Source organism: Excalfactoria chinensis, chromosome 1 (genome assembly GCF_039878825.1).
Source record: "Excalfactoria chinensis isolate bCotChi1 chromosome 1, bCotChi1.hap2, whole genome shotgun sequence".
In the NCBI taxonomy this organism is placed as follows: domain Eukaryota; kingdom Metazoa; phylum Chordata; class Aves; order Galliformes; family Phasianidae; genus Excalfactoria; species Excalfactoria chinensis.
In genome coordinates, this window is record NC_092825.1 from 152,261,784 (window position 1) to 152,288,862 (window position 27,079).

The window sequence follows — 27,079 nt, forward strand, 5'->3', positions numbered from 1 at the left end:
TCCTGGATGTTTGTGGAAGGGCTCCTCTAGGAGGGCAGTTCATCTGAAAGCCCAGCTCAAGTGCCTGCTTTACTAGTGCACACAATGTGGGAAATAAGCCTTTCTGAGAGTGCAAGAGGTCTCCATCCCTCAGAATAAGAAAGCAGACAGGGGAGTCAGAAAACCAACACTGTTTGGCAAGGACCTGCTGGTCAAGTTAAGGAAAAAGAAGAGCATGTACAGGCAGTGGAAACAAAAACATTTCACTTGGGAAGAATACAGGGAAGCAGTCTGGACATGCAGAGATGGGATTAGGAAAGCCAATGGAACTTAATGAGGGATGATAAAAACAAGAAGGGATTCTACAGGTACATGGGTCAGAAGAGACAAGCCAAATAGCCAAATTCCTCTGATAACTGAGAAAGGAGAACTGGCTACAACAGATGTAGAGAAGGCTGAGGTACTCAATGAGTTCTTTGTCTCAGACTTCACTGGCAGCCAGGACTGGTGCACCTCTCCTACGAAGGCAAGGTGAAGGAGTTGGGCTTGTTCAGTCTGGAGAAGGGAAAGCTGTGGGGTGACATTATAGACTTTCCATTGTTAAAAAGGAACTTATAAACAGGAGATAAATAAACATTTCCATAGTTGGATAGTGATAGGACAAGGGGAAATGGTTTTAAACTAAAAGAGGGAAGATTCAGATTAGATGTCAGGGAGAAGTTTTCCTCTGAGAGGGTGGTGAGGTGCTGCATCATGTTGGCTGGAGAGGTTGTGAATGTCCTGTTCTTGGAGGTGTTCTAGGCCAGTTTGGATGGGGCCCTGAGTAACCTGTTCTGGTAGCAGTTCTAGAGGCTGAGAAGCCTGCCTGTGGCAGGGGTGTTGGAACTTAACGCTCCTTGAGGTCCTGTCCAACCCAAGCCATTCTATGATTCTATGATTTTACCTTGTAGGCCTGTCTTGCAAATCAGCTTCAGAACCCTAAAGAACAGTTGTAGTCATAGGGTACTTATTCAGAAAGCTTGGAAAAGGTAGACCATGTAAGTAGGAGACTATCTAAATAACATGTTAAGCCAGCTAGTTTGAGGCTCAGCGATACATTTTATTTCATCACCAGGCATTATAAAGATGTGATTAAAAATAATGACAGCAAACAGATGGTCACTCTTCATGGAGTTATACTGAAGGCACTTGCAGATTATTTTTTTGTCTTTGAATATGTTGCAGCAAAATAACATATTTAAAACTCATGCAATGTATTAAAAAGTGTAGAAAGCTTTATGATGTCCTAGTCAGGTTAATAAGTAAGAATTTTTCACTTAAAAGGTGATGGAAGTGAAACACAAATATAACTCCAAATATTTTGGATATTGGATATAACTAATTTTTGTTTAAAATATGTATAAAACACCAGTGTAATAAAGTGTCTTAATAGCATTTGGAAAGATTATTTTCCTTTTTCAGAAACATAATTGTATTGTTCAGTATGGAAATATGCAGACATTTTAAAAGCTTTACTCTCTAGTAAAGCTTGACCTAAACAGAAAACATTAACATATGTTCTTCCAGGTTTAATAACCTTTATAAATATGATTTTTTTTAATCATGATGAAACACTATGTGACAGACTCTTCACAAAGAGAGAAGAGGGGAAGCTCTCTGGTGACAGCAATAGGACCTGATGAAACTGCATGGAGCTGCACCAGGGGAAGGTCAGACTGAGTATTAGGAAAAAGGTTCTTCACCAGATGATGGTCAGGCACTGGAAAAGGCTTCCTGTAGCAGTGGTCACGGCATCAAGCTGCCAGAGTTATAGGAGTATTTAGACAACATTCTCTGATATAACATTTGAATTATGGGTGGTCCTGTGTGGAGCCAGAGTTGGACTGAATGATCCTTGTTGTTCCTTTCCAACTTGAAATATTCTGTAATTCTGTGATTCTTTAATTGTGTGAACAAAATGTTATTGAGAAAGACCAATGGATAATCACATCATATGCATCAGTCTAACACAAACCATGAAAAGGTCTCTTCACTTCTCTATAGGGTGTCATTAAGGATTCATCATAGATTTCTTGGTCCAGTTCAATTGTTTAATTTTAGTTTTCTCTGACTATAAATCAATAATTTGCCTTCTGCATTTCCTAATCTTTAAAATAAACCTTTATCTCCATGATTTTCAGCTGGACATTATCTCTCTTTTCTTAGATTTGCTTATAGCAGGTGTTGCTGAGAATGGGAAATCTCTTTGAAATCCTACTGAGGTTTGCATACAACCAAAGAAGACATGCTTTTCTCACCTTTGCATATGTGTCACAGATGAAGGATGGCCTTGTGTGGTAACATCTGTATCTTTTCCACTAGTTCAAGGGACAGAGAGATAGAGATCTCACTTCTCCTGAGTGTTTACTTAAACTCTTAAGTAGTTTATTCAGTAAGAGAGAATAGACCTAATTTTCAGTTTGGATAGTCAAAGTTGCATGTAAGCAACCTAGTGGTCCAGTTGGACGGTGGTATAATCTGAATTTCGGAGATATATTATTTTAAATTTCTGAAACACAAAAGCTATGTCCAGAAGAAAATTAATAACAATAATGTGTGGTAAATGTGATATGGAGATATGTATGTGAACACTTAAAGTAGCATAGATACTAATTCCAGTCTGAAGCCCAGGTCCAATAGAAGGCCCATTGTGGATCTTCGTATTTAGACTGTGTGGCTATTCCTTCTGTCTTTTTGGTTAATCAAAGGGGATAAGAATTTAATATCAATAAAAAAGAATGAGTGTGTATGAAGATACGAATAACTGATGTGACTTGATCATCATATATCAGAGACTAGTGCTTTTTTTTTGAATACTGGGAAATACTGAATACTTTTTTGAATACTGGGAAAGAGCAGAAAAGAGAGAAAGATTCTGAGATGGTGGTTAGAACCTGGTCAAAATTATTATAACTACATTTGCCTGCTGAGAATTTGGTTGAACTTGTTACTCCATTATCACAAAACCTAAGTACCACACTATACTACTGTGCATGTTGTTTACACTGTGCATTTAACAAAAACAAACAATAAAGTTTTAGAAATGTTTAATTAATTTTGTTATATTATTACCATTTTTCATTCTCTTCTACTTTGAACCAGGTTTTTTGTTTTTTGTTTTTGTTTTTTTTTTTTTTTTTTAACAATGACCTCCAGAGCATGGGACAGATAGGGAAAGGAAAATGATAGCTAATAAATTTTTGAAGCCTCAAAAAATTACCTTCTGTAAAATAGCTTTCCTATATATAGTAATGTCACTGCTTTATGGCCTGATGTTTCCTGACTTTCATTATGAGAAGCTGAGGCTTCTTTTCAATGGCATGGAGCTCATGTTTATAGCCTTATGTGATTGTAAGATATTGGACCTTAAACAAGTTACTTAGGGGACAGAGAGAGTTGCCTGTTCTGGCCTTTGATATTATTTGATAATGTAGGAAGAGAAACAAGGGAAACATAATTTTGATACTGTATGAAAACAAATACTTCAGAAATATATTTAAAAAATAAATATAAAACCCAACATATCATTGACTACAGGGTCTGCTCCCTGGTGTTGATTCATTGCCACAGTTCTCCACAGGAATACAGTACTAGTTGGAGTAGAAATATTTTGGAAACAGTCCTAAAGAATTTATTCAAGTATTCATTGAGATAACTAAGGCTTTTAATGAAATAGAGTAAGAGCAGGAGACCTTAACTGGGTAGATATGCAGAGTTAAGCATATCCCTGTATCTAAGGTTACTCACAGATGAGATATTTTTAGTAAATCCAATCACTGGTGCTCCCAAATCAATGAGGTTAAAATGTCACTGTTCATTAGAAAAATACCAGGTTTCTGTGTTGGCACTGTAAAAAAAAGAATTAAAAAAAAAAACCAAAAAAAAACCCCACACAAAACAAACAAACAAACAACCCTCCCACCCACCCAAGCCCCAACATATATGCATAAATTTGTAGTGTCTGTAGGATGCATTTCTGAGTAATCACCTATTCTTTTTTTTTCTTTTTTCTTTTTTTTTTTTTTTTCAGAATATTTTGGTAAAAAAGAGGAAATGTTCAATTTTGGATGGTGTTTTCTTTGATGCTTCTGAATGTATTTACCACCTGTGGTTATTAACCCTCAGCATTAATGAATTCAGGATTACAAACAGCTGCCACTGCTTCTACTTTAGTCCCTCACCAGACTCAGACTTTATGTTGTTGGAAAAGGAATTTCATCTTTCACTGCAGAAATTATGCACATATTTGGTCAAATATGTGGGAATCCCATAACCTTACTGGAATTCTACTTGCAGCTTGTAAACCTTTTATTTCTGTTCACTTTTGAACAAAATGAATAAATATGAATTGAATAGGAAGGAAAGAAGTGTTGGAGACTTTAGCAATATCTTTTATTGGGTAACTTATTTGCACCTAGAAAATTTGTTCCATATTCCTGAACTATATTAGGACTTCACATTTACTATAACTCCATAAGAATGAGCTGATATGACTTTTGAACTCTCTCCACATGTTGCATTTCCAGAGCACAGGTTCCCAAACTCAGTGACAGTGGAGTGAATCTCTTCGTGTGATTAACTTAAGTTGAAAATCTTTTTCTACTTCGTAAAATCTTGTGTATTATAAATATCCTGGAGGTGAACAGGCATTTTGTCTCCAGTAAATCATTGTGAATGATCACAATATTGAGTCTTAGAGATTTAGATACATTAGCATTCCAATAGGATGTTTAAGATCCTTCTTACTGGCAAGAACTTGATGTAACTTGACTTTATAATAGGAAGTTTTTGACTTAGGATTTCCAAATGGAGTATCAGTGCTGATGTGGGTAAAGAGACATGATAGTGTTTTAAAACCCTCTTACAATAACTATATTTTCAGTGGCAGTAAGGAACCTGTGTTTAAGTTTTTCTTGTAGGAAATCAAAATTACATGCTCTTCTTTTGGAAATGTTGTAGAGGAACAAAAATGTTGTAAAAGAATCCCCAAAGGACTAAGTTAAGTTAGTTTAAGGAAGGGAATTTCAGCTGAACACAAAAAGCAGTCCAGAAATGAGACAGTTGCTTAAAAATTTCTTTTTCATGATTGCTGAAGACTGAACTGCTATTTTTTTATTTTTCCATTTTTTTTAATCAAATATGTTGATCTGGTATGATTAATTCTCTTGGCTTATATAAGCATTTTAGTATTTTCTGTATATCTTCAGATTTATATCTTAAGTTATTATTCAGATGTAGATTTGATGAATATGAAAAAGGACTCTTAATAAATACACAAAAATAGATTAGATGGACAGACTATAAACACGGGAGGTGGGATAACAGCAGGAGCAATAGTAGTTTTCAGATTAAAGCCTACCTAGAGAACAATTTCATGCAGAGAGAAAGAAAAGCAAAGAAAAATCAAAGATACACAAGAAGGATAATGCTATGGAAGACACACAGAAAATGTTATGGGACTATACTGATAAGAATTCAAAAGCTGTTTTAAGTGTTCTCCTAGATCAAAACTATTCCAAAGTCTTTATAAAAACAAACAAAAAAATACTTTGATATACTGACTTTTTTTTTTTTTTTAATATAGGTTTTTTTTGGTTTTTTTTTTTTGTTTGTTTTGTTTTGTTTTTTTTTCATTTGCTGTCACAAGAGTAAGAATAGCTGACTCCCAGAGTCATTGATTTTGTGTTGTACACTTAAAGGAGATTTCTAAAGTTTTGTTTTACTTCAGTTTGTTCTGCGAGATTTCCATTTTTATTGATTTTTATTTATTTCATTTTCTTTGAGATGTTTGAAGTAGAAATGACATCATGTTCATGAGGCAAAAATTCTTAAGTTGCTCTGAAAGTAACACCTCCTGTTAATTTCCACGAAAACTACAAAAAGGAACACAATAACGTATTTGATGGAGTAAATTCTCAGCTACAAAACACTGTTTTTCAACACAGTCACCAATCATTAGTTATACATTTTTGCTACTGATGAGCAAAAGCCTGTGTTTCACACTCGTAAAAATCTGCTTGACAGTCCAGAACATGGCTCGTCCATCACGTTACTGTCGCTACTGCTGAAACTCATCACCTGCCTCCTCACAGTGCTCACATCCACTGTGTGGTCTCCATAAGCATTCAGAAAGCTTCATTGAATGTCAGTAGGTGCAAGTTTTTCCACATGGAGGAATTCATTGACACACCTTTCCTTCATATGTGGTGCCATGTCAGATGCCAATTTTTCAGACTGCCACTCTGCTGCCATCTGTTACATGGCAACAAAACATAATGGAGCACTGGTGGGAAGGTTCAGCCTCTACTGCCATATTGCCAGCATCCACCTCTGATGTGGTCAACATGATAAAATAGGAGGCATTATTTTTGGACCAGGCCTCATATCTTTATGAATGTAATTCCTGTGTGCATTTTGATGTTGTACACCAAATTTAAAGCAAACTGATCCCTACATAAATAAATAAATAAATAAAAGTGCACCAGAAAAGAAATATAATATTGTGTGTGTGTGGTTTTTTAAGACTGTATCAGATCTGCTGCTTAAAAGGACATAACTCTCAATATAGGAGGTGAGTGCTGGAGGGCAGAGAACTAATCATAGGATTAATGTAGATTTCATTTATAATCCATCTCATGTTTGTATGCTTTTATCCACTGCTAGTTTGGAAACAGGACAAATCCCCTTTTAATTCTCATTATTAATGAAGATTTACCCGAAGGCTTTATTGTGTCTTGTGTGGAAGCCCTGCCCTTGGGAAATGCTTATACATACCATTGCAGCTGGAGGAATTAGAAGGTCTTCCTTAGGGTCTCGCAGTGCCATGTCAAGTTCAAGTTTTGTGCTGAGAAAGCATATTTGTTGATTCATCACATTACAATGCAGTCTGCTCTGCTTTGGATAGGACAATAACTGACTGTCCTGGACACCAGACTCATACTGCCATCCATGATCTATGTCATGGAAGTTATATTGAACTGTACAAAGCTACTGAAAGGTATGTAAATCCTGACAAAGTGTACATGCACTCATTACTATTGGAAAGTTTTTCATCCCTAGGCAGAACATCTAGGATAACCCTCAGCTTCTTTCTCCTCATTTGAAGTTTTTGTTCATAGTTAGCTTGGTGGAGACTGAACATGGAAGACAGGAGGATATGTTTTGTGAATTAAACGAGGAAAGCAGTGGGGTATATATGCAATAATTCCACCAGAATTGACCACTGTAACTTTGTGCTTTTTCGGCCAGAGCTACACAGTTGAAATATATATACATATACACACAAACACACACACACATTTTCCAAATGATAAACCAAATGAAAACTAAGCTGAGAAGAAAACAAAGTCTTTGACCAGACTTTCTGGTTGGAAGCATCAGGTTCAAGCTGCTTTTATACCACTTATATATTTCATACTTCTTAGAAAGTACCTTTACCTTTGAACACTCTTTTTCTTTATTATTATTATTATTATTATTATTTTTGTTAATGGATATTTTTTTAGGGTGTACTTGCTTTCTTCTCTTCACTGAGTGTACATATGCTGAGGTCCTAGCTTGAAAGGCTGTCACCCTTCCAATCTAAGGTGCCTCAAATTTTAGTTTTGTGTAAAGAAGGCAGCTAATATAAACAGCAGAGCCTTTGCCTTCTGTTCTTGATTGACAGGCTAGGCACCTAATTATTTGTCTGAATCTTCTGCCTCTGAATCCTAACCAGTTCATCTTGAAAGCTAGGTTATAATCAAATGCTTTATTATCTTTGTTTCTGTTGATGTTCTATCAGATAATATGCTGTTGGGAGCTTGTGCCTGACCAAAGTACAACACTGAAAAACAGACTGCATGCTCTTCCTTCCCTGTGGTTTGAGTAAGCGTTGTAGAGTGTGCTGGCTGAGATACAAAAGGAAAGCGGAAGGAAAAGAACCCCAAATATTCATCCGATTATAACTCATATTATTAGGGAGTGAAATCTTACAAAGGTTTTGTTGATGAAATTACTTACTTCACTGCATGAAAATTAAAGAATCTCTGGACCCAAGCCCCTTTAATACCCCAAACAAGGCTCCTGCCACCATGGGAAGTCAATTATCTCCATAGCAACCAAAACAAATGGTGAATATTGCTTTAGCAGCCACAAAGAGTAAGAGGTGCATCTAAAATTAATTTATGTCTTGGGATCAGACACTTGAGATGAGAGAACTGGTCCATAAAGTACCCCAGAGGAGCTAATAAAAAGAAAACAAAATAAGCCCCTTGTTAAGTTATTGAGGGACTTATACTTGAAGTGCATAAATTTGCTTTCTCCCCATTTTTTTCTTTTTGGGGAAGAATGTTGTCAACATGTCTGTATTTACAAATACTTGTGAAAGACAAAACTGTCTTTCTTTTTTGTCTCAAAGCTTGCTTCCTGAGACCTTTCTTGTGATAAGACTCTGACAACTGCTAATTATCCAGGGGGGTGAATGGTGGGTGTCACCATGCCAGAGTACCTCTACTTGTGATTGTAAAGATAAACAGAAGCAGGACAAGCAGTCTTTTTCAGGGGTGCTGCTTGAAGGAGATGACCACTGCAGAAGGCGATAATGCTTGTGCATTGCAACCGAGGCACCACTTGCTGCTCATTTATCTGTTGGGCCAGGAATGTCACACTAAACTGAGAGAAAAGAAGAAAACCCCAGAGGAATGGGAGATAAAAGGCCCTCACTAAACTAGGGACTTTGGAGACAAACTCCCAAAGACACCTTTGATGGAGAATTCCCTGAGGGGAAAAACTCTTTGGAAGAATCCCCTGAGGCCTGCTTGCTGCTGCTGTGGAGGTTCCTGGCTTTCTCCCATCACCCACAGTGATCAGATGAATTCCTGAGATCAACAGACCTACTACAGACCTCACTGGACCCACAGTGCTTGCTCTCTACAGAGACTCCTTGCTAATATTTCCTACCTTTCCTATTGCCCACCTTCCCTTCCCCATCTCCCTAAATGGCTAGGATTTGTAATAAACTGGTTGGACCAACATTTGAACCACTGTTTCTTAATCTCATGCTGGGTATACACATATCGAAGAACTCCCCTCCTTCCTATAAAGTGGAGCAAGAAAATACTCTCTTAACACTTCCCTATAATTCTTTACAAAGGTTTGGCGATAAGTACCTGAAATGGCAGTTACCTCTTAATCTCTCTTATTTTGCAGAAGGATCTATTCTTTAGGTATTAAGTAATTTGAGATGAATGATTTTCATCCTATTTACATCCCTGCCCAAAACTGAAACAATAGAATTTTCTTTTTTTATCATCAGTTTACTTGCTGGCTTGGCCTGGTTCTGTGGGGCAGAGGGATTTTGTAAAATCCACACCTCCAAAAAAAGAAAACAGGGTAACCCAAATATATTTTTTAACACTTTTATAATGTACAAAGAAACAGGGAATAACATGCAGACTTGGAAATATTTTCTTTTATGAGACAAACTCATGATACAGTTATTAGCAAAATAAATGAAAGCATGTTAAAGGTCGCAGAAGTCATGTAATTGATGCATAACAGAGGCAGCTAATCTACCTATTTGTCTACTTACATCCAACATCATATAGTCATAGAATCATAGAATGGTCTGGGTTGAAAAGGACCATAACGATCATCTAGTTTCACCCCCCTGCCATATGCAGGGCCGCCAACCACCAAACCAAGCTACCCAGAGCCACATTCAGCCTTGCCTTGAATGCCTCCAGGGATGGGGCATCCACAACCTCCTTGGACAGCCTGTTCCAGTGTGTCACCACCCTCTGGGTGAAAAACTTCCTCCTAATCTCTAACATAAACCTCCCCTGCCTCAGTTTAAAACCATTCCCCCTTGTCTTAACACCATCCACACTTGTAAACAGCTGTTCTCCCTCCTGTTTTTATGCTCCGCTCTCCTCAGAATTCTTCTTTTCTGGGCAGCTGCTATAAAAACAATCGCACTGTATATGTCTGATTGTATGAGCACATTTTGGTTCATGCTACTAGGCCTATGAAATAGTGCTACTATCAGGAATGTCCTAAATCACTGATATTTAGGAAGGACTAACTGAAACAGTATTGCCCATCTATGTCCTTTGTATAGTATATCCTAAGCATCTGTCCTTGGCCACAGTGACCCTACTTATGGTATATTCTAAGCATCTATAGCTGGCCACATAGAAATTACTGGGTAAGGTGAGCCTTTGATGAATTTGAAAATTTCTTATGTTCTTATACTAAGTGTAAATAATGGACAGATTTTCATAACAGTTCGTTTGGCACCTCATCCTCCAATACTGAGATAGACAGGTAAATTTTCTGAAAGGTTTTTCTCAGATAGACAGACAGATAGACTTGCTGTGTTTAAAATCTTTTGAAAATCTGGGCCTTTATCTGACTTTTTTTTTTTTTTTTTTTTTTTTTAATTATAGATTTTACTTTTTTTCTGTGCTGTGAAAGTGAAATTTAGTTAGAAACTACTATTTTTTCAACCCCCTCAACCGTGCTCTGAAAGTGTGGCTAGTATCAGCAAAGTGGTAAAAAAGACTCTGAGCTGTTAGTAAGACGTGGTAAAAAGAGTCTGAAAAATTGCATGGGAAGGTTAGAGTTGCTATTATTTAAATTCAATAATACTTTCTCTGCATTTCAGCATTTGCTATAAGCTACAATTTTTCTATATTCCAGTACAAAAGAAAAACTAGTGGAGAATTTATATCCATCTACTTTCCACAACTGTTCACATTCTCTCAAAGAATAAGAAAGTTAAAGAGGATTTCCTGTCATTTGAATATTATTGCCAATTGTTAAATGACAAAAGACATTACCATGGGCTTTACGATGTCCCCAAATAGAAAAGTCTGTTCTAGGTTCTTTTTTTTTTCCTTTTGTACAGTTATTAAAAATATAAGAGAAAAACACCACATTAGAAATATTTTGATATTGTGGTCTGCTCAGAAGTTTGCTCTTTTTCCTGAATGTTCAGGTGAATATGAGCTTTGGCTCAAAAGGTTAATAACACAGTGTTATTAACTGGTATTTCTGATAACCCAGAAATGTGTCTGAGCGTTGCTTAATTTCTTAGCATGTACTTATTCCCATCTAGGGATGGGGAAAATCCTGTCCCTGTTTGGGAATTCTTGTTCTTCTATATTCATTAGTGAAGTATAAGTTAGGGCTGGCTACCTACATTTTAGATAACTGCATACAGATTATGTTAATATTGTTCCTGCAGATACTTAGTGTGTTCAAAATATTTTATAGTGATGGGGATCCACACAAGATCTCAAAAAAGGTGAACAAAAAAAAATTAGATAAACTGATATAAAAACCCATTCCTATACATATATATCCTACTCCTATATATACAACCAGAAAGTCTAGAAAGCAATTAAAGCATATGTAGTAAGAGACAATAAATGAGGGAAAATTTTTATATGATGCTTTTATTTAAAGTTTTTATACTTCACAATAGTAACTGTAATGTAAATATTATTTAAGCATTACAGGAAGCATGGATGCTTAAATAGTCAGACTTTGAAAAAAAAATAAATGGGGTTAGAACCTCACATATCTTAGAAGTTTTTGGTAAGAAATCATCCCCTGCGTGAGTAACATATCTAGTCATTTTTGTTATACTACAGAACTGCTGTTCAGTGTGATCTAATAAATACTGGAAATATTTGAATATAAATATAAAACAGTGAAAGTAAAATTCAGAATTGTGAATAAAGGAACAATTCAGAACATGGAGCACTGCCTTATGTTAAGAAGGGGTTAAAAATTAGAAGATATAACAAAACGTAATAAACAGAAGAGGAAAATCAGGGATCGCGCACAGAATTAATGTATTTCATAAAAAGACAAATGAACAAATTGAATAAATTATCAGTAAAGTCAATTGAAATAAAGACTATAAATAAAATATGAAATATAAAGTATAAATGAGCTTGGAAGACTTAGATTTATTTCCTGAGTTAGAGGAATGTGAATGATCATAGAAGAAAAGTAGGAAGGTGAAACTAATATATTAAAAATTGAAGGTTGCAATTGCATTCAATAAGTTATTCTTCGTATTTCATTGAAGTAATCATTAAAGATAATTTATACTATATAATTAACAAGCAGTAGTCGATGTTTTTATCTTTATTATTAGTAGTAATAGTAGTAGTAATTTTGGAAGACCCTTTGATAAAATGGAAAATGGTCAAGAAAGGCAGCGGCACAAATAATGAATATTATGTACAAGTGAAGCACCTGGTACTTTACACAGAGAGGTTAGAATGTAAATATTTAAAGAGAACAGATGAATGTGAGGACTCCTAACATAAAATAAAACAGGAATAATAAATAATCTCCAAGTTTGAAAGGTCAAAAGTCTCTCAGACACCGATTAAATTTTCATGGTGTTTTTTCTAGAAATAAGATTGTGTTCCCCTAACAGAAACATGACTTCAATTAATATGTGTTCCTAACAGAGGGAAAGAAATGCAGAACGGGACTTTTATTGTTTTTCAATAAAAATAAGTCTACTAAAAATCTTCCATATGTTATTAACAGTTTCTATAACTTAATGAATTTTATTTTTTTCCTTCAATTCTTCTTGTGCATTTATAGGACAACAATTAAGAGTGAAAAGTTTCTGTGAAACGTCTATAGATGTGCATTAGATAACCACATTATTATTATATGTATATATATATATTTTGCAGTTTAAGAAAATAGCAGCACTATTTAAGTATTCATATTCAGCATCTTTTCTAAAAGGAGGAAACAGGGACCTAACTCTGAAATAACCTGACTTTAGAGGGATTCTGACTGTGTATGAAGATACTTCTGTTCTGAATCCTGGTAGCTTTAGTGCCTTGGGCAATGTGTTACAGAAAACAAAGAATTTCACTTTTGCAGTTGGTGCCACAATACTAAGACATCAAGAGCACTAACCTCAGCCAAATCTTTTAATGCTGATGTTCTTTAGTTCAGTGTTTTGACAATGGCTTTCTCAAGGGCATTTCCCTTTTTATGTTAATTTATTTGCATTCTTTTATCTCCATAGGAAGAATCAATGCTATTTAATACTCAGATCTCCTGGAGGGGAAACAGTCGATGCTGGGTTAGGTACAGTCCAAAATGAACTTTCAATCAGCATAGCATTGAAATATACAAAAACTCTGAATGTATTTATACCTCCGTGCAACTTGTAGCCTACAGCACCATGGATACTTTTCTCTGGCCACCTTTTCCTCAAAAGAGAGGCATGTAGCTGTTCAGTCTCTTGCTTGCTCTTGTGTACTCCCATATTTACCACTCATGTCACCATTCTAGCCTGATAGAAGAAGCATCAAGGCAGCTGGGAGTATACTCTCTTGTAACTGTGAGTGCCTGCCCGAATAGGCCACCTGGGCTGACTCACATAGAACACTCCTAAAATGAGATTTCTTTGCTTTAGCTATTATGTATTTCTGTGGTTTTGAGGGGAACCTATCATACACAACAGGGACTACAGCAGTGAATAGTTAGACGAGCTCATGGGAGACCCTACAGGACTGGGAGCACTGAGTTGGCAGTGTTTTGGTGTAGATATTAATTATCCCTTATGTATAATGCTTCAAAAACCTAAGACATCCTAAATGGAAATATTTGTGAAGGTTACCTTTAGCAGCATGAGACTGTTTCACAAATGCTGCCTTTACAGCAATGGAATGGAGCAGTTTTGATAATCTAAAACCAGGTAGGTTTTTTGTTTTTGTTTTTTTCCTCTGGATCTACTGAAGAAACCTCCCCTTTTACTGACTGTAGACAAAGACTATGCAAAGTACTCTTGGTAGGCTAAAGATAGCTGTAAATACTCTGAGAATCCCATCTTCAAAACTCAAAATTTGGATGTCTTATAGGTCTGGGTTTTGTGTACTCTGTTCATACTGGTGTATTGTCATCTTCAGGAATGATTGTGACAAACTCACTGTGACACTGAAGAACATGAAAGCAATTTGCAATTTTAAACACTTGAAACACTTGATCTATACAGGCTTTACAGACCAGACGTTTCCTAAATTTAAAATAAAAATATAAAGAAAACATTTGCATCAAGAAAAATTGTAGTAAGAACAAGACTAGAAAGACATATTAAAAAATCACAGCTTTTATAGTGTGCATTGTTACTCCTCTGTGGAGTACACAGAAATTCTACGTTAACAGAACATTATATTAGCATATTACCATTACATAAAATTAAAATAGAAAATCATTTAGGAAGCCCAGTAGATATCACTAAAGTTGGATTTTAAAATGGGACTTAATTGACAATTATGTTAGTAGTAGTGTCTTATTTCACCATGTATAAAGGCAAAATAGGGAAGGCAAAACATTCTTGATCAGCAGTTCTGTTGCCTAGAAGAAAACACAGATAGTTTTACATATCTAATAACTGGTCATTGAACCTAGCAGGTATATAGAGCTGTAGGAGAATATTCATGCATTTCAAGTTGTTTGTACTCTACAGGTTGGCTGGCCTTTTTCCTTTATGTATGTTTCATGGACTTCACTGAACTTCAAAAATTGTGAAGAAGTCTCACTGCACTCTATATACTAGAACACGTATATTGGATGAGCTAAATTTGTTTAAACAGTTTAAATACTTCCTTGCTATAGCTTCACTGCAAAGTGTGATTCTAAATTTTGATTTAAGTGCTTAAACACAGGTATCTAGTGCCATCTGAGATTTCATAGTTATCTAAAACAGACAGAGATTATATGCAAGTCAATTGCTGTTTCTTAGAGTTATTCACAAATGAGGAGGGATACTCCACACTGCTACATAATGCTGCAAGATTTTGTTTATGCAATCTTGTTGCAGATATCTAAAATACACGAGTTCAGGTCTGAACTGCAAATGTGTACAACTGAACTGTCTCCTTCTGAATGTGGAATAAAGTTCTCAAAAGGCTCCAGTGATTGTATTAATGTGTTCTGCATTTCCTGTAACAAGAGTTTTGGCAACTGTCTCTACAATTGTTTTCTAGAATAAAAAATGGGGAAGGGAAATACACAATTATGGCAAAAGGAGATTCTGATTATTTTAGAGGTTTGCCTTAGGAAAAGATGGAACAGACTTCTAATTTCCTATTTCCATACACTGTCTATAAGAGGAAATCTAGCAGACTAGATGCAAATGCTTACATCTTATCACTTGTAGCTAACAAAATAGTGCAACAGAATTTGGTGTAAAGAAAGCCTGTTTGCAGATCCTTGTTTCTATGTTTATCTCCTTAGAATTGCCATTCTTGAGGCAAAACCTTTGTTTTGTTCCTGGACAGGAAACCCATCAAGATCAATATATTCATTATGAATATATTTACATTATTTGAAGGGTGTGTTATAGCAGAATCTATATTCTCTATGCTAATAGCATCTTGTCATGCTCACTAATCCTTTGTTTCAGTGCCCCAGAATTCTTTCCTATGCAAATCAATTCACAGGGGCATTTTAACATGTAAATCGCAATCTGCCTCACAAGCGAGGAATTGATGGCTTTAAAATTCGTTGTCTATTGGGAAGTAATGAATGATACTTATTTAACGTGTGGTACTACTCCAGGTATATCTCCCATACTTAGTGGAAATGATATACTGAGTCTGATACTGCATTCCCAGTTTTAGGAATACAAAAGAGAAGAAGCAAAAATCTGTGATAAATGTATTTATTTTCCTCTTTTGTATATCAAATGTAGTAATCCTGATAAAACATTCAGTGGTCTGGGATACTGGCTGAGAGCATAATATTGGTCTTTCACTATGGAGTGAATGTTAACTTCTGTAGGAAAGGATTATTGCATATTTGTAACCGGATGCAAGATGTTTCGCAGTAGAAAAGAAGGAATATAAAATGTGTCAAGTCAGGGAAGAACTGATTACACAAATTAAAATGTGATGTCTGTGAAAATGTATATGTTAAGAGAGTTGGACAAGCTACACAGCAAAAAAAAAAAAAAATAGTTGTGGGAATACTTGTAAAGTTTAAGCACAGAAACTATTTGTTCTGAACAATATGCATAATATGCATTGTTTAAAAGGTATTAGAAAGATTATATCACTTTTTTTTTTTTTTTTTTTTTTCCTTTTTGTTTTGTGTGTGTGTGAAAATTCAACCAGACTGTAGGATACGGTGAGGGTTTACATAAGACTTAGCTGTATCAGTGTAGAAGAATTGATGTGCTGTTATGGAAAGGACAAATTGCATTCCTTACCAGGAAAGGACTTATTGTGGTTTAGTTTAAGATGAAAATTACAAAATTTAACCTAAAGAAATACATGATAAAATAGTACCGTTTTTCTAGCTCTGACTCCTTCATGCAAACAGTTTTACACTTATGAATGCAAATCATAAAATCATATCATCATACATTCACAATTGGAAGGGACTATAAAGGGACTATACCCTATAGTTTCAACCCCTCTGCCATATGCTGGGATATCTTCCACTAGATCAAGTTGCTGTAAGCTCTGTCCAACCTGGCCTTGAATATTTCCAGGGATGGGGTGCCCACAACTTCTCTGCAGCCTGAGCAGGGGATAAACATTTCTCCCTTTATGAAGAGCAATAGACTTTTGTAGGTTGTGAATCATCTCTTTCTACAATAGATCAAAGGATTTGTGCCTTCTTTCAAATGCTGATTTTCTTCTTTGACTAAAAATGTAATTTCAGATGAGGGATTCAGCTTTAGTAGTCTATACCATACATGTCTAAAATGTGGTGAAAAGTATACTATTTCAAATTATTTTAATGAAAATATTAAATTACTCATCTGAAAAATACTTGTACAGTATTGCAGCTGCAATATCATCATACAAGAATATCACAGTATACCTAGCATCTTTCCTTAAAACTAGACCTAGAATGTATCACATGCTTTAAAATAATAAATTGTTATGTTGTTTGGATGATTACATTAATCATTTCATAAAGGCTTCCTTTTCCTTTGCAAAATGACCCTTTTAACATTTGGCTGAAGACAAATGGTAGAGTTGACATGTGCATTTACCGCAGTAGTACCTCTTTTCTGAAATTGGTTGAAGTTGTGCATACAGCTGGCTGAGCATCCCTATATCCATTTCACTTTAAACATGCTTGACTTCTTACCTCTTTTTTTTTTTTTTTTTTTTTTTTTTTCCCCACCATGTAGCAGCTTTACCTACACAAACAGGAGCAAACAATCTTAGAAGAACATTTTCTTCTTTGGTATAGTGACAACAATGTTGAGGCTTGTCTTAGCTAACCACAGGTGCCACAGCTACAAGTTTCTGTAGATCAGCTAGTTTCTGAAACCTTTCTTTGTTATTAGTGCTGAGAAATAGATTTCTCAAGATAGGATTAACACAAAATATTAATTTTCTGATGAATGAATTATTCCTGAAAAATACCTATTTTCATAGAAAGAAACTCTGTTGTGCCAGTCAGTCTCAATCACAAGGTAGGTCTCCATTGCTTAGGAAAACTTAGCCAAGAAGTAAAATTTTGAGCAGCCAAACCACTTTGGTACTATTTCACTTCTTGGCTCTGTTTTGGACTCTTCCAGCTGACTTTCTCTCTTGAGAGAAGTAGTTACCTGTACATTATTGACAGGAAGCCAAGCAGCATGAATTAGTCTTGGGGATCAGATCACAGTTTCTCACTTTGACATATCTATAAATGTTTACATTACAGACATCCACATTTCTTCAAATAAATCTCATCTGAAGTCTTTCACTGTGTGTATATTATCTTTGATAATTGGATGGAATAATAATTGCTTAGCTTTCCAAAGAAGGAAAAAAATAAATCAGTTTGCTAGTTCTACTCTGTGAGACACAAAAAAGTGATAACCTTAATTCTTATTCTATAGTTGGCAACACTTACTTTCTAGATGGACCCCAATTTAAAATATTGCATTCATTATGAAATAGACCTTTTGTCCCCTCAGTAATTGCAGGCATGGGGAAATAAGAAAGAAAACAAACAAACAAAAAACATAAAGCAAAGAAAGACTGTAATAGAGCAGAATACATTTCCTGGTTTGAAGTGGTGGTTTGTGCAGAGCGTGACTAGAAAATAATCTAGAAAAATGATGGTTAGAGTACGAGTAGATTCAGTTGCCAAATTTTGTCTGCTTCTGGCACGACATTCTACCGTGTCTTTCACATACCAGTTTGTGTAGAGCTGCAATTAAACAATTAAATGCACAGTTTTTTCAAAAAATGTTTTAAGACTAAGTATAATATCTCATGGACATTTTAATTTTGGTGATGTGGTAGTTTGAAATATTTGAGAACAACTAGCTGCAGGTAATAATCTTAAATATCTTGTAATATTTAATGTACTATCCAGTTCTTGTGACATATCTTAATTATTTCATTGAGCATTACTCCTTTGATGATCAATTCTGTTTTGAAATATATTGCTTAAGAAGAATATATATGCTTTGTACCCTTTTCATGTCATAGTCACAATATTAGTTTTAATAAGCCACTTTTTTTTTTCTTACAGTTATTTTGTGATTTCACTTCTCGCATAATACAAAGCTCTGCAAGAATTTGTGATTTTTTTATTTTATTTATTTTTTTTTTTCCATCCATTAAACTTCTTCAGAGTGAGCTTTGATTAAGATATCCATTTCATGTTAAGCTCATTATGGCTTGTCTGAGAAAGTGTCTGTATATTTTGAATTTCCTTTCAGAATCGCTCACATTCCTAAGTCTCCAAAATGAGAATGAAAAATACAAAAGAAGTAGTGAATTACAGTTCCGTAAATTTCTAGGTATATTTTAGTTGCCTGCAGAGGGATCTGGAAGAAGTTCTGTGGCTTTTAAAACTGTTTAAAGGATCATATGTAATCAATTGTAGCACATGAAAAGGTGGTGAGAGTAAAAACAAGATACTTTTATTTGTGGTCTTTAAATTTTTTTTTTATATTTTTAATAATAAATACCACATTTTCAGTGATCTGATGAGAGCTGGGGTTTTTTTCTGTGTGTATTTTTTTCTTTCTTCTTTTTATTGTGTTGACGGTTTAGAAGATGTAAAGTCAATAAGGGACTTGTTCTGACTCTATGCTTCTACGTTTCTGCTGATATTAGCAGTACTGAGACTTCTGCCCTTTATAGAAAATAGAGTTGTTGTTTTTTTTCTAAGATCACAGTATAAAGCACACACAGTTTTTGAGTCTGTGTTTCTCATGTTTACATCTTTTTAAGAGTATGCTGCTTACAGTCCAAAAGACATAGGGCAGAGAAAATGCCATCTCAATAAATATATGCCAAAGTATATTTGCAGCATCTTTCTGAGGCACAGTCCAGTTATTTTTATCTCCTCTTCAGATTAATTCTGTTTGTATTTGCTTATATAAACATAGGAGTTGTTAAGGGGAAGTAGTATGTATGAAGTGGAGTGTGCTTTTATTGTCATAGCTTTGATACCTATTCATTAGCCATAAAGCTCTGACTGCCTTTGTTTTTATTTTCTTGGGCATCTAGAAATCTGTCTACAATAAGAATATATATGGTTGCGCATATTTACTTACATACATATATTTTTGTAAAGGGAATATTTTTCCTGGGCAGGCCAGAGAACACCTGCTTGCTACAAGAAAATGTCTCTGTACCTCTTTGCTGCCAGCATGGAGTTAGAGTGTATTTTTATGAAAATGAGCTCCTTACTATTTTTATTTTCCAGCTCTCAAATGATTCATTAATAGTATCACCTTATGTAGCTCAGCACAACCATATCTTAACGTGTGAGCAAAGTGCTATTGCACAAATAAAAACAGCAAAAGTGTTGTTCATTATAGTTTAACAAATGAGGAATTTAAAATCCATCAGATTGTCATGTGTGAGACAATAACGTGATTTACATATTAAAATGCCCCTGTGGGTGGATTACCATAGAAAAGATCATTACATAGTAGAGCTGTTTTCTCCCTTCATCAAAATCTCTTTTTAAATGATCTTAGAGAAACAAGCAAAGTGAAAACTGTCTTGATTATATATCCCATTTCATTTCTCATCTTTAAAAATCAGACAAGATGAAGTACCCAGTAATAATAATAATCATATATATATGATATATATTAAAAAACAAACAAATAAACAAACAACAAACAACAAACAAACAAACAAACAAAAAAAGCTTAAGAAATGTGAGAAAAAAATGCATGACATCCTGAGGAAATGGTTATAGAGAGAAGGGAAAAGGTAGAGCAGAGGGAGGGAAAGGGGTAAACTGAGTTAAACAGTATGTAAGGTGAGCTTGCGCAAACAGAATAGGCCTTAAGAAATTTGTCATAAACAAAATAGGCATGATTGTTCCAAGACCAACTCCTGCCACACAGACAGCAAGCAAGAACCAATTTATCCTACAAATACCTCTAATTCTAAAAATATACTTTTATCTGGTCACAAATACATTCTCAGCACACTAACAGCATGCTTGCATGATTAGACAAAAGAGGAATACAGCATACACAAGATAATGATTGAAAGAAGAGCTCATTGTAGTACTCCCTCCCACTTAGAATTTGGTACTTTCTATTTCCATAATAAGTATTTTTGCATGATGGATTAATACCAACACTAAAAGTTGCTGGAATTAGAATTTGCATGTAGAAACATACTCACATACAAGAACATATGCATGCATGCAAATTTGCACCATGATGATGGTGTAGGCATTCATACATACAAAATCTCTTAGATAGAATCAGAGGACGGTTTGAAAATTAGGCTGTGAACTTCCCCTCCTTGCCTTATTTAGAGTTTTATGGCAAAAATGCACACACTGGTGATTTTTGATTCTCAGCATGAGCAGCAATATTTTTTCCCCAAACTCTCTGTATTGCTTTTCGCATGATTTAAGTCTGCTTCCTAAAATGGAACAATGCAATGAGACTTAGTAGCATGGGATCAGCTTGAACAGTTCCCTAAACTGTAGCTTGTGGACTGCCTATGATTTGCAAAACCAGTGCTTTATCTATATAGATTGTGACTGATTATTTAGTCCAGCCCTCTTATTGTTCCTGTCTCCTTATTAGTTGTATTAAAAAAAAGATAAACTAATAAAATAAAATAAAATAAAATCTGAGATTTCTTAGCATTTTATTTTCATGCAAATAATTGCTGCATGTGAAATCATTGGTTAAAAGTTAGGGTTCAGTGTGAACAGTGCATGGTCTAAAAGAGAGATTCTGTGTTTAAATGTTGCACGTGAAGTTTTTGGAAGCCATATCTTCTCAAAATTTGCTTGCATCAAGAACAGTGTTACTAGCAGGAATAGGGAGGTAATTGTCCCCCTGTACTAGGCACTGGTGAGGCCGCACCTTGGGTACTGTGTCCAGTTTTGGGCCCCTCACCGCAAGAAAGATACCGAGGCCCAGGAACGCGTTCAGAGTTGGGCAATAAAGCTGGTGAGGGGTCTGGAGCACAGGCCTTATGAGGAGAGGCTGAGGGAGCTGGGATTGTTCAGCCTGGAGAAGAGGAGGCTCAGGGGAGACCTTATAGCTCTCTATAACTTCCTGAAGGGAGGTTGTGGTGAGCTGGGGGTCGGCCTTTTCTCTCGTGTAGACAGTTCTAGAACTAGAGGGAATGGTTTCAAGCTGCGCCAGGGGAGATTCAGGCTGGACATTAGGAAATATTACTTCTCGGAAAGGGTAGTCAGGCACTGGAATGCACTGCCCAGGGAGGAGGTGGAGTCACCGACTATGGGGGTGTTCAAGAAACATTTGGATGTTGTGCTGAGGGATATGATTTAGCTGGGAAGTATTGGTGATGGTTGGTCTGGATGATCTTTTAGGTCTTTTCCAACCTTGATAATTCTGTGATTCTGTGATTCTGTGAAAATGAAATTGGAGCTGACAGTGTCTCTGTGAGGACTGTCACAAATTCCTAAAGCCTCAGACTGCTGATTTAGATGTTTTTCTGAGATGGTATATTCTTGAGGCAAGTTTAATAAAATCATTCTATTTTTCTATAATCAATCTTTATATCTGTATATTTGCTCTGATCCAAAGTCAATTAGAGTGACTGTGTAAACGAAGAGATGTAATGATAATGTAAGAGTCATTGTGCTGTGACTTGCATTAAGCTTCATGCCAACTTCTTGTAACTCAGATTTTTCTGTAAAGCTCAGCAGATTTGGACTGACCAAGTGATCATTCAATTAATAAAAATGTCATACTCTATCTGCTGATAAAGTTCTGTATAAAATGTTTTCTAATATTTCAGAGGTTATTCCATTTCTTTGTCCCTAAATTTCCTTTTGATTGTGGATTGTCAGTAGCGTTGACATTCACTGACGTGCTATAATGTAAAAATTATACAGAATATATAAAATGCTTATTAATACTATACTGAAGACATAAGTTATGAGGAAATTTTAATTTTACTGATTTTCTTTAGCACATTTAATCTCTTTCTGCCTTGTGGATGCTTCGGAGGGAAAGTTGTTTCTTGAACCCCATTTTGAAAAAAAGCATGAAATTAACTTAAATTGTCTATTCCTATGTTTTCTTGTTTTGTTTTTGATTTGAAGTCTGACATTTCCTCTTAGGAGAAATCATGATTAATGTGTGGATGGAGAGAGAAGAAAATAGGAGAAAATAAGAACAAAATGAATTATGGATATGTACCAGTTTGCAAAGTCTCTTCCACTGTTACTGTGCCAGGGTACATAAGTTTTGCAAAATATTTGCATTTCTTGTTGATATTTATTTATTTGTTTATTCATTTTTGTCAATCTGTAGTAGATAAATCTTTTTCTGTAAGATGGGTTCAGCATCTATTTTAGCACACAATCTAGAGCAAAGTACACAGGATACAGAAGAATGACAGGCTAACAGAAGGAAACTAGACAGTACTAGAAAGAAGGCTAGGCTTCTGTTTTGTATCAGAGGACATACTGAAAAAAAACTTTTGTGTTTTTGTTCTTTTTCCTTGTTCTAAGTAGAACATCTTTATGTCTCTCGTGATCAGAGAATGGGGAAAAAGGAATACAATAACAGTTTTATTTTGGATTGGTAATATTGATTAAAGTAGTTTCCAAGATAAGAGTAAGGAGTAAGCTGCTATAAATAAATAAATAAATAAATTATTTTAGAGATGCTCTATTAAACATCTACCAAACTTACCTCTTCAGAACTATCCATCAGATCAATACTGCAGAGTGTCAGTGTGCTAAACTTCTCCACTGTAACAGCATTTGTGGTCTAATTGCTCTAGTAGTCCTGTAACACTGTGCAGGCATGTGTGTGTATAGTCAGCGGTCCTAATTAAGTCAGTCCCTCTCCTTTTGAATCTTTGACCCAATTTCTGTATTTTCTTTCAACAAAAGTTTTAGGCCCATGACTTAATTTTCAGAAGTGGATGTTATTGTCATGATCAGGTTTTGCTGAAAAGAGAGGAGTTTTTACTGACTCACATCAGAGTAAAGCCAGGCACAAAAATAATGCTCAAGTAAACTCCAGAACTTTGTATCTTCAAATGTTTCTTCACTACTTTAACTTCATAAAGCTGCTTGAGAATTCTGTCTTTACTATCTTTAGATAAAAATAAATAAATAAATAAATAAAAGATGAACAAGCTTTCAGCACCAACTTTGGGCAGGCAAATGTTAAACATTTGGTCTAAGCTAGATGACACACTCAGTAAGGAGAATATTTGATCTCCAGAATGTCTTCTCCAATGTTTAGTCTAGATATTCTGAATGTTAATAATGAAATTCAACTCTTAGAATGCTTATTCCTTTTATTTGACTCTAAAATATAATTTAAATTTGATGCTTAATTGCTAGATATTTGCAACTAGGCAATAAATCTTGATCCTCAGGAAAAAACATTTACTTAAATATAAATATTAATATAATTATTATTATTAATAAGTATTGCAGAATCTAAGGTCTCTCTCGTAATTTCTCAATTGGGAGATTTTCTCCCACTGCTATAATTTGTGTAGGAAAAAATTCTTCAAATTTATCAGCCAGAGGTAGAATGCTAAGAAGCACCTCAAAGCACCATAGAGTCCTTTTACTTTTCAATGGAAATTGTGGGTTTCAGTCTCTTCAGATGCTTTTTAAAATAAATTGCATTCAAAGTATTCTAAGATACCATTGAATGTACTGTAAAAAAATCAGCATAACAAGACAGGAAGATGAATATTGCTTTCAGTAATAAACCTGAAATCAAACTAGGTGAGATAGAGTATCTGCTATCAGAATTTGTGCTGTTCTGATGAATGATCATCTTCTGCTTGCCTAGTATTAGTATTACAGGTGTGCTGATGCTGAGGGATCTCTCATTCACTCCTTCAATGAGCATTCTGTCTGAGCATGAGTGATAGGAACACAGTGCACATTATAATATTATTTAAATTTCTCTGTTGTCACAAAAATACCATGAGAACAGGGGCACAAGAAAAGTGGGACAAAGCTCCAAAAGTTAAAGCAAGATTTTTTTTTTTTTAATTGTATAATATTTATAATTATAAATTATATTATTTATAATTATTGTATAATGCCAAAGGCATTCTTTTCAGGAACACAAAAATTATTTTCTTACTCTCTCATTAATTCACTCTTGCCTTTGTGTAGTTTCCACTAATGTCACTGTAACTCCAGTTTAACTGGTTGGAAAAACACTGACCTACATCACGTCAGAAGGAGTTTATTTGCAAATTTCTTCAAAATTTACTGTTTACTACAGAAGTATTTGTGGCTGCAATAGTATACGTGGCTGCAATTAGAACATCTCAGAAAGCTTCTATTACCATCAGTCTGCTAGGTTAAAGTTTTTATTTTGTGGGAGAAGTTTATCACTACCTTCCTATTTCTTTCTTCAGGAGTAGTGGGTCTCCTTCAGGAGTAAACTTCTGACAATTCAGGTTGATCTTTATCTGCAAGTTGAATAAAACTATAGTTTTAGCTTTTCACTTCCTCAGCATGAAAACCAAGCAGAGTTTACCCTCATAAAATATTGGCCATGGGTAGAAAATATATAAATCTAAATGCTGTAATACCAGAAGAGAGAAGTAGGTTAAAAAATAATAATAATAATAATAAAAAAATAAAGAATATATATATATACATATATAAACGTCTCTCTTGAGTTAATATATTTTTAAACATCACACTTAGTAATAAAACAAGGATTTACATTTTACTTGTCTCCTAATCAGCTCTCAGAAGCAGCTCCCAGAAGCTTTTGTGTTGACATTCAAAGTCTTCATAGGCTGCTAAAGCTTCATTTATTTCTGTAGAAGTCAGGAATTATGAGCTTTATGAGCCAAGATTTTGCTGGTACCAACTGGGGCTAGCTGTACTGTTGCTATCTGCAATAAAATTTTACTCACCTGCAGGGACAGTTGAACCACAGGCTTTCATACTTCTTCTGTTCTTATTGCTGTGTGCAATCCATAGTGCACCTTCTTTTTGCTTTGTTGTTGACATGAGTATTGCTTGCCAAAGAAGTATACTCAGTATTTTAGAGCAGAATGATGTCTATTCTATCTATTGTAAACTCAAATAATAGCAACTGAGAATTCTCCACACCTCAGACACTTGATCTGTGTTTGAGGGAAGCCTTCAAAGCAACATTTTGCAAGATACACAGATGAAAAGCCATAGTAATTTCATTTCACTTGAAGTCTAGAACTACTTTACATGAAAAAAACAACCAAACAAAAGTGTTCTTTTTCTTTGTGATTTGTCACATTGTAATTAAAATCAAAGTCCTACTTGGATTTTACAGATTGAACCACTGATGCCATTGAGAGGTAGTTTTAATTTACCAAAATTGCTCCCAAACGATGTTGGGTTGGATGATAGGATGTAGTTTGTGACAGTTCTATTAAATATTTTGTGAAGTTTACAAGAAAATATAAGCAAATATGTTGTTGCACATTATTTTTACTCTTAGGCTTTCTAATGATAGATTAAATGACAGTGACTTACATGTAGAAGCATATTTTCAACTAGAAAGATTAAAAATGCGTTCTGTGAAATGAACATATAAATTAGCTTGACAAACTGTAGACACATGGTTACCCGTGTTTTACAAACTCAGTAAATTCAAATACACAACACTGTTTAAAAAAATGTGTAGTGGAGACTATTGAGGAATGTAGTATGTAAGTGCAAAATCAAACCGGGAAATTGAGTGTAATTACTCAAACTGGAATTTTCTGTTCTCTTGTGCATAGGTTCTAATATAATTTTCATCCTTGTAGCATACCCCATATATCCAGAATGTTAATTGATGTGACAAGCATTTGACACATCTTATTCTATTTTCCTTCCTTTGGGAGGGAAATTATATGAAATTTTTAATGCAGAAAGGTGTATATACTTGTAAATATAATGTATGAGATACCAGGGAAAGTTTTGGTTGTAGGTGAAATCAAGCAAACTTGATCTCTTTGAGAGGCAGCTTCATTCAGAAATATTATCTTCCGGAGTAGAAATGCTGGTCTCTATTTTTATTATTATTATTATTTTGGGGAGAATGAATTATTTCTAAGTATTTCTACCTTATTTATAGTAGCATAAGTGTTTCGCTGTACAATAATGTAATAAACTTCACTAGTATTTACTACATAAGAAATATATGAACTGTGGACAATCTACTAACGGGGGTTAGTAGAACTTAATAATGCTATCAACTCTTCAGCATAAGAGGATAACGATAAAAAACTGTCTATTACTCTGTTTTTTACTTTAATGTTCATGTTATTACATCTGTCACACATCTAAGAGTTTTTTTTGTTGTTGTTTTTGGGGTTTTTTTGTGGAGATTTCAAAATTCAGCTGTTTGGAGATCTACTGCTTTTCTGATAAATTGAAAAACAGCATTATGTTCATAAAATGATTAATAGTAATAATTTCCTTGGTGTATGTGGGCAGCAGATTTTTTAATTTCTTTATCTTCAATTCATATTTAAATATTTGTGAATGCAGACTCTTATCAGAAAATATGAGCTTAATTATTACCTTTTCTCTCATAACGTGGTAATTTGAGAAGCTGCCGAGGAAGCACTGGAAAAGAAAATGAGAAAAT